This window comes from Condylura cristata, unplaced genomic scaffold, assembly GCF_000260355.1.
Source record: "Condylura cristata isolate star-nosed mole 26May11 unplaced genomic scaffold, ConCri1.0 scaffold00042, whole genome shotgun sequence".
Classification (NCBI taxonomy): domain Eukaryota; kingdom Metazoa; phylum Chordata; class Mammalia; order Eulipotyphla; family Talpidae; genus Condylura; species Condylura cristata.
In genome coordinates this window covers 402,311-411,553 of record NW_004567143.1, presented here as the reverse complement: position 1 = coordinate 411,553, position 9,243 = coordinate 402,311, and the positions used below count along the sequence as shown (strand labels likewise).

Sequence of the window (9,243 nt, the reverse complement as noted above, 5' to 3'; positions counted from 1 at the left end):
CGCGGCCCAGACCACCCCTCCGCCCGCACAGCCTCTGATGTCATTTCCTGACGCGCCCCCCACCCCCGCGGGGGCTTGAGGTCTGACTCACCGTCCCCACTCGGGGCTAGCCCGCGGAGGTCGGGTGGGCGCCCCAGAGGTACCCAAGCCGCCCCCAGGGCGCCTCCGCCCGGCCTAGCTCCCTCCTCCCGGGGCCGGCCGTTACCCGCCCCCGGCCCCTCCGGCTGCTCCCCGGCTCCCCCTCGGCCGCCGGCTCCTCGCCCACCAGTCAGCCCGGACTGGCAGTTCTGGGACGGGACTGGCCTCCAGGGCGGATGGGGACGGTGAGTGGATGGATGGGGGTGATGGATGGGGCGCTCTCCCTTCTCTCCCCGTCCAGGCCGTCCTTGAGCTGGGGGCGGGGGGTAAGCACGAACCTTAAGGGTCCTTGGGGGATACTAACTCCAAATCCTGGACAGCGTCGCAAGATTTCTAGGAACTGGCGGCCCTGCGCCCAGGCTGCGGAGTTCAGCGTTGCGGGAGGGAAGGCTGGTCCTGCCACCCGCCACCCCCATCACCGCCCCCGTGGGCGGAGATAGGGAGCTGGGAGGCGGGGCGGAGGCGTGGGCTGCGGAGGCCTGGAGACCCGAGAGGACCGACGTGGACACCCGCGGCGTGTCTAGGGCAGTTCACCGCCGTCCACCGAGACCCAGCCCCTCAACCAGCCTTTGGGCAGTGATGCGGGCCTCGGGGGGATTATGAGCGTCTCTGCCTGGCCCGACACATTCCTGGGCCTTGCACTGGCCCCAGGCTAGGGAAAGCGGCTAGAACTGGGTTCTTCCTTTTTTTTTCTTTTTAATTGAATCTGGAAACGTACCAAACTGTCGCCTGAATTCTTCCATACTCACTACCTACAAGCTGTCATATGGCCTTATGCAGGCTCATCACTCTGGCGCTTCCTTGACAGCCATCCTGTGCGCTGGCCCTCCAGAGGCCACATCCTCCAGCCCGGGAGCATCAGGGGCCCCTGTAGAGATCGTCCAGGCTCGCCCCTTAAATATACCTTGAGAAACCCGCTGGGAGCTTAAATGTGCCCACATTTATGTGCTAAGGGGTGCTGCAGGGTCAGCCCAGTTAGCAGCGGGGACAGACTGGCCCCCAATGTTTTGACCTGTGGTCTTCAGAACCCATTCCCTGCACCCCGATAGCAGGGAAAGAGTACGAAAGAACAGAGGAAGGGTCGGGGTGTAAGGCCCCACCTCAAGTCCCAGGTCTCTCATTCTCGCCAGGTGTTGGAGAGTGATGATACCTATTCCACCGTCCTTATTGCATTGTATGGAAAATCAATAAAGCCCACTTCTGAAAGTTATATGACATGAATATGCAAGATCATGACTCAAGTCCCTCTTCTGTCCAGATTGGAAGTTCCAGCCAGTTAACAAGTTTCCTCCTATGATCTGGGTTCTGGGCAGACCTCTCTGGGTTTGGGTAGAGGCTAAGCCTTACTCTCCTCCCTTCAATTTATCAAAGACTTAATTAGCCTTAAGACTCCTTCTGCATCTCCTGCTCAGCAACTTATTTTCTTTGTCACCTGTATTTCTCATAGCCACAAACATGTGTGGCCACGTGTATCATAAGGAGTGAGTGTGGCGCAAACCTTCCCTGACACGTAGGAGCTGGTCCTGGGCCTGTCCCTGTGAAGAGCTTTGGGAAATTTGATTCTGAATTTCCTGTGCATGTTAGAGATTGTGTTTGGGGCTTTACAGACCAAAAGAATCACTGCCGATCCTTCAAAATCAAGCCCCTTGGGGAAAAGAGCCAGAAAAGATGGTTTCCAGGGAGCATCGCAAGAGGAAAAGCCATTTATCTACCCTCTACAGTCTCCTTAAGAAATGTGCTTGTGCAAAATGTAGTATGTTTAATTGTAGGCATCAGAACCTATTTATAAATCTAGAATACAAGCGCGCGTAGGCAGGCTAGTTTTACTGACAACTAAAAGCAGCGGAGATGCAGAATATTACAGCTGAGCATTTCAAAGCAGCCATTCCAGACACAAGTAGAAACACTAGAGTGCCCAGAAGGGCACAGTCACCAGGCCAGGATGTCTCAAGTGGAACTTCAGAGTCAAGTTTAATAAAATACAAAGAACAGGATCGACCCTCACGATTCTGAGATTTTTTTTTTTAAGATTTATTTATTTATGCTTACAGAACTGGGGTACAGGCCAGAGGTGTGGTGGGTGAGAAGTTTCACCAGAGCCAGAGCAGGGAGCAGAACAGGCTGACTTAGAAGTGCACTGCTGAGGGGAGCAGCGGGGAAGGGTCAGGAGAGGTCTGCTGCCCATGTGGGTCAGCTCCCTGGCTGGGGATCAACTCATGCTGCAGGGGCTTTGGAGAGCTTCGTAATGCGGTGCTTGAACCCATTGCGCCACCAGGGAGGGCCCGATTCCGAGATATTTTTAAGAATCAGTTCTAACTCATCGGTTAGGTAGCCAGTGACAATGTAATAGCAAGCAAGTTTCCCCACAGCCCTTTCCTACAGCTTGGGCCCGGCAAGGATAAGGAAGTAGGAAAGTGGTCAGGGAGCATTGCCGCTGAAACAGCTCTCCATGCTGCCAAAGACTTCCAGCCACCTGGGACCAGGAGGTCTGCCTCGAGGGCACACACCTAAAGAACTTAGAAGCAATCAAGGAAAAGGAAAAGAAGGAATGAGGTAGTGGAAAAATGAGTTCCAAGAACAGATGCTGTCACGAGTTCCTTTGTGCACACTGGCTGTCCAGAGCCGGACCAGGCGCTGGGTTAAGCGCTCAGGCAGGGCCAGGAGCCCCTGCGGTGCCCACAGGAGCACAGGCCTAGGGAGAGCTTGGCACAAGGCGTGGCCTCAGCAGCGTCCTACCCCTGGAATCCCCACAACCGCCCTGTGAGGAATGGAGAGTGGACCTCATTATCCCACTTTTCAGTTAAGGAGATGGAGGCCAACTGGATGCAAAAAAAAAAAACCAGGTGAATTTTTATTTAAGAAAACTTTACATCACAATAACATTGGGTTATAACATACTGGTTCTGGGTGTGGTCCTTTTTCTAAATCAACATCCGTAGATAGAGTACATGATGTTGACAGACGCAAACACACTTTGGCCATGCCTGTTGTTTTTAAAGATTTATTTATTTATGCCTACAGAACTGGGGTACCGGCCAGAGGTTGGGGGCGGTGAGAAGATTCACCAGAGACAGAGTGGGGAGCAGAACAGGCAGATCAATGAGGAAGTACACTGCTGAGGGAAGCAGTGGGCGGTGAGACAGGCGAGGTCTGCTGTGCCCCAGGGTCAGTCAGCTCCTGGGTCAGGGATCAAATTCGTGCTGCAGTGGGTGTGGATAGCTTCATGGTGCTGAGCATTTCCCCTCTGTGCACCAGAAAGAGGCCATGCATTGGGTATTTGAAGACACCTCTGCCCCCCCCTCCCCAACCCTTGCACCCTGGGAGTCCTCACTTACTCCTAGAAAGCCCCAGTCAGGCCCAGCTACAGCGCCCCCTTCAGGGGGCGCCTCCTACTCCTTCCACCCCCGGCACCAGCAAGCTCTGTCTGTCCCGGCCATTTGTACATGTGTGCACACATCCATGCTGTGTGTGTACACACACTTGAGATAAAACATTTTCAGCAGGCTCTCCCGAAAATGTCCAGAAGTGACTGGTACTAGGGTGGAGAATTAAGGGAAAGCAGTCTTCTGTATTGTTATCTTTTTCTCTAGGAACATTTTATTTAAAATTTAGTTATAAATGACAGAACCAGCACCTTTTTGTCCTGCTGAAGAGGGGCTTCCCTGCATGCAGTCACTTTCCCAGTTCCTCCCAGGACTCCCTACAAGATTCCTCAGCCAGCCGTGGGGAAGCAGACACAAAGGAGGGCCGGAGTGTTGGGGGGGGGGCTCACACCAAGGTCACATGGGCAGAATTTCTGCCTTGGCAGGCAGAAATGTGCCTTGTGCTTTTCCTCTAGATGGGGAGTTCTTTGAGGGGAAGAACTGATTTTATTTATGTTTACATCCAGAGTTCTTAGAATATAAAAATTATTGGGTAGATACTGGGAGAACTGAGGTCCAGAAATGGGAAAATGCAGAGCCAGGCAGATGGGCAGATGGCCTGAGTCAGCAGCGGGGGGAGCTGGGGAGGGCAGACAGGAAAGGGGACCAGGGCACCCCAGCAGCACAGGCAGGCTCCTGGCACGGAGCACCCTAAGTGGAGCATCTGCTGCCTGCCTTCTCCCTGAATCCCGAAGACGCCCAAATGCAGTAGCGCCTGGCCCAGCACTGCAGTGCCCGTGTCTCAGCCTCCGACGCGGTTACAGGGAAAAGCAGCTCACCTGCGGGAATGGCTTCTGGGTTTTGGCCGGCTGCAGGTGCTCCGCTTGCTCCCTTCAATCAGATGGGCCTCCAAAGAAGACGCCCCCGGGTGATGGGTCGCAGGAAGTGGGCACCCCAGCCGGCCTCAGAGCTTCCTGCCACTGCTTGGTTATGTTCTTGCTGTCCAGAGATGCAATGCACCACGCTGTCACCCACTCAGCAGTGCCAGCTGGCCTCCAGCGCAGGGATGCGCCAGCCCAGCCACCCCTTCAGCCCTCACTGCCTCTTCCTCCACCCCTCCACCCCTCCTCCCGAAATCCTCCGGGCTGGCATGTCTTCCGGCACCTCTTGCCCATCCTAAGCCCTTCACGTTCACGCCTTCTCTCCAGCATGGCAGTGCTCGCCTCGCTGGTGCTGTCTTCAGAATGACTCTGCGGTGAACCGTTTGGGTGACTTGGAGACCAGAGGGCCTCTCTGTTCCTTGAACTTTCCGTCCGGGGCCGAGGCTTCGCTCCCCTTCACCACCGTCCCCACGGTAATGACATAAACCGCCACAGACCGGTAGAAAGCGAGGGCTACGTGTGAGACAGGAAAAACTGAGGGGGGAGCAGGTGCTGTTAATAGTAGTGATATACTTTCCCCCAATACGCCTGAAATATTATCATTTTAACATGTAAACAGTATTTTTGAATTGTTGATGAAATGTTTACTTGTTTTGGTACTCAGTCTTGAAATGTGGGGTGCATTTTACCTTATGGGGCATCTCACTTTGGATGAGCCCACGGTCAACATGGTCAGTGCTGACTGCATTGGACAGCACAACTCTAGGTGGACGTTGCCCGTCCTGGCAGTCTCAAATTTTTTTTAAGATTTATTTTATTTGTGCATACAGAACTGGGGTACAGGCCAGAAATGCAGAGGACGTGAGTAGATTCACCAGAGGCAGAGTGGGGAGCAGAACAGACCGACTGACGAAGCCCACTGCTGAGGGGAGCAGCAGGCGGGTCAGGAGAGGTCTGCCGCGCCCTGTGGTCACCTCCGGGGCAGGCGGGGATCGAACTCATGTGGAAGTGGCTTAAGCTTCTTAGTGCTGTGCTTTAACCCGCTGCGCCACCAGGGAGGGCCATCAGTCTCAAATTTAAACAGGCTTCTCTCCACCAGCTTTAGCTTCTTCTTTTTTAAGATTTATGCATTTATGTATATAAGAGCTGAGGTGTCAGCCAGAGATGAGGGGTGGGGGTGAGAGGATTCCTCAGAGACAGAGTGGGGGTAGAACACGCAGATCTACTGAAATGCACTGCTGAGGGGATCAGCGGGTGAGACAGGAGAGGTCTGCCGCGCCATGGGGGTCACTCCCTGGCTGGGGATCTAACTCGTGCCACAGTGGCTACAGACATTTTCATAGCGCTGCATCTTACCCTCTTATACCACCAGGGAAGACCCTCCAACCAGCTTCTTCTACTTCCCAGCTCTCTCTGCTCTTAATCTTAACCTAACATCCTCGGGCCTGCTGGGCCCCACAGGTCACCTGTTCTCTCCATCTTCCCATCCTGTCCTCTCCAGTTCCCATTCCTTGGGCAAGCAGGAGTGACCCCTGGTCTCTGCTCTCAGCTCCCAGGTGCCCCTCCCTCAGCCTGTGCTATTCAGCAGGCAAAACCCCAAACCTGGATTCAGTCCAGCTCTACCCTGGACCCAGGCAACCTAGCTGGGCTAGAGAAAACCTCAGGCCCCTCTGACCAGGCTTACTGGAAGGTCATGGCCACGCCTTCTGTTGCACACCAGCCCTCTTGTCCAGTTGCTTCCTCACTCTTTCTAAAGACTCCTAGACCTTCTCTTCAACTTCTGCTCCCCCTTCTCCTCACACAGCTAGTGACCTTGCTTCCTGTCAAAGTGAGAACACAGAAGAAACCACAAAGACCTCGTCTGGACTCCCCCACACCCTCCCCACCCGCCTTCTCTTCCCTCCTGGAATGAATGACCCACAGTCCAGTTTAATGCCATCTTGTGCTCACTCCCTCTCGCCTGACTCGGGATGGGGCAGCAACAAGTGACTCACTGTCCTGAACTTCCATGTTTCCTTCTGAACTAGACCATTCTCAGGAGTATGTGGATTCCATGCTACTGGATTGCAAAAAAACCGGTTCAAAAATTTTTTTTTAAGATTTAGCTATCTTTGCATACAGAACTAGGGTACAGGCCAGAGGTGCAGGGGGGTGAGCAGATTCACCAGAGACAGAGTGGGGAGCAGAACAGGCAGATGGACGACGTCCACTGCTAAAGGGAGCAGCGGGTGGGTCAGGAGAGGTCAGCTGCTATGTGGTCACCTCTGGGGTGGGTGGGGATCGAACTCCTGCTGAAGTGGCTTTAGCTTCTTAGTGCTGTGCTTTAACCCACTGCATCACCAGGGAGGGTCCTAACCTGCTCAAATTTTAATGCCTACTGTTCTCCCCAAAACCTGTTCTACCCATAATCTTCCACATGTCCATTTATGGGAACTCCACTCATGCATTTGGGCCCAAAATTCCAGAGTTCTCTTTGATAGTCTTCCTTTGGCCCCTGAAGGCCATCAAGTCCCAGTGAATTGTCATGAAAACACTTCCAGAATCTGACACTTCTTACGATCTATACCACTACTTTCTTGGTTGAAGCCGCCATCGTCTCTCCTGATTTACTGCACTATTTTGCTTCCCTACAACTGACCATCAAAATAGCAGCCAAGACAGACTTTAATCTAATTTCAGATCATATTAGTTCTTTGATCAAAACTATCCTTCCTCATTTCACTCAGAGTTCAAGGCTCTAACCAAGTGAGTCCAGCATAGACTCTGGGCTCATCTCCTATGACTCATTCTGCTCCAGTCCCACTGACCTGGTTCCTCCAACGTGCAAAGCACCTTCCCACCTCAGCGTCTGTGCCTGCTGTTCTCTCTGCTTGGTGGGCTCTTCCCCAGGCATCTGCATGGGTCACTCTGATACCATCTCCGTGTCTTTTCCCTCATGCCATCTTCTCATGCGGGAAGCAGCCCCTGACCACTTATTTAAAAAAAAAATTGATTGATTGATGCATACAAGAACTGGGGTGTAGGTCAGAGGTGGGGATAGAGGGTGAGAGGATTCACCAAAGACAGAGTGGGGAGCAGAACAGGCAGATGGACTGAAATACACCACTGAGGGGAGCCGCGGGGAGACAGGAGAGGTCTGCTGTGCCCTGTGGGTCAGCGTCCTGGCCAGGGATTGAACTCGGGCCACAGTGGCGCTTCATAGTGCTGTGTATTTAACCCCTGTGCTACCAGGGAGGCCTGTTTAATGTCTTTGCTCGTGGGTGGCTCCTCCTCATTATGCCTCACTAGGGAGTAAGCCCACGAAGGCATGCATTTTTAATTCTAGTATCTAGAGGTGCTGACATGTAGTAGAGGTTCCACAAATAGCTGCCGTGTGGAAGGAAGGAATGGATGTAGGAAGGGAGAATGGGTGGGTGGGTGGGTGAGTGGGTAGGTGAAGGGGTGGGTGGGTGATTGGGCTGACGTGGAGGGGTGGGTGGGTGATGGGGCTCACTAGCAAACAGGGCAGCCGCAAGGCCAGAGGAAACTGGGGAAGAGGGTTTGGGGGCAAGGGGGTGCCCAGCAGCATGGAATGCCCCTGATAGGTCAAGTGAGATCAGAAATGAGCAAAACCTGTTGACAGGAAGGCGTCGGAATCCTCATGAGCCCCACTTCAGTGGTTCAGTGGGGCAAAGATGCCAGGCTGGAGTGAGGTGAGTGCATGGAGCTGAGGACGTGAAGGTGACTGTTGGCAGCTCTGTGCAAACCTTAGGAAGGAAACTAGGGAGCTGCAGCGAGAACAAGATCAAGGGGTAAATCCCACTCCCACCGACTCGACTTCTACTAGCACCAGACGCCTTGAGTACACATGCCCAGAGGAAATGTACCAAAGTGGCATGGGATGAGAAACAGGGGTGACTTTGATTTTCTCCTTTTTCCTTGTCTGTCTGTCTGTCTGTGTGTATTGAAATGTGTAAGTATATATTTATGTATATAAATATATCCATCAGAAATATATAGATATATAAATCAATATATTTAATCCTAATGTAAATATATTTATTTAGAATATATAATGTAAACATATATATATTTCTAAATAAATACATCTTATTTGAAAGAAACACAGATTTGGCATTCAACGATGTGGGTCTCTCTCGGATTGCCCCATCTGGTGGGTCCATGGCCGGTGAACAAGTCCGTCATGACGGACGCAGGCAGTGAACAGCCCACGCAGGCCCAGCCAGGAGAGCGAAGCCAGCTGCCCTATCAGCTCATGACAGCAAAAACACTTGCACAAAACAATGACCTGAACACATACACAAGGCTTACACAGTCATCTTAAACACAAAGAACAAAAGAACAGTTAGCTTTGGAACTCGTAAGTTACAATGAATCATGTTCTTCTTCTTTAAAAAAAATGTTACTGTGATAAAAACACCATGACATCTACCCCCTTAGAACTACCTTCTTTTATGTCATTTTATCCCAAAGGAGCTAATCAGTCTACATGAGCAACACGAGCCTGAGGCCTGAGCGTACTGTGAGATTATTATAGTTATAATAAAAGTCAGAAAAATAATCTAACGTAGGTTCGGGGAGGCATCACGAAGTAGGGAAAAGCAGCTCAGAAAAGAATGAGAGGCCTGGGTGTGGCCACAGTGGAGTCCCTTAACTATGGCTGTTTGTAAAAGTCTGAGAGGTGAATGTTCCTTGTCTGTAAAGAGTAACAGGGAACTTGATTCTTTAGGTGCCACTCAGGTTGAAAGATCTGTCCAGCCTGCCCTGGATGCCTCTGCTGGCCTCTCTGGGCGTGGCCCATGTGTTTACAAGAGGCCGTGCACACTGGTGAGGGCTCAGACTGAAGCTACACCTGCCCTTCC

General features: G+C 52.3%; 1 protein-coding gene across 1 annotated transcript in view; it reads right to left on the bottom strand.

The window, feature by feature from the left end:
- The window catches only part of ZYX (zyxin), an 8,978-nt gene extending 8,444 nt beyond the window's left edge, over nucleotides 1–534 (bottom strand). The window contains exon 1 of the mRNA XM_004694333.2: nucleotides 417–534. The gene's annotated coding sequence lies outside the window, so the exon portion shown is untranslated. The remainder of the gene's footprint in view (nucleotides 1–416) is intronic.
- Nucleotides 535–9,243: the final 8,709 nt, after the last annotated feature.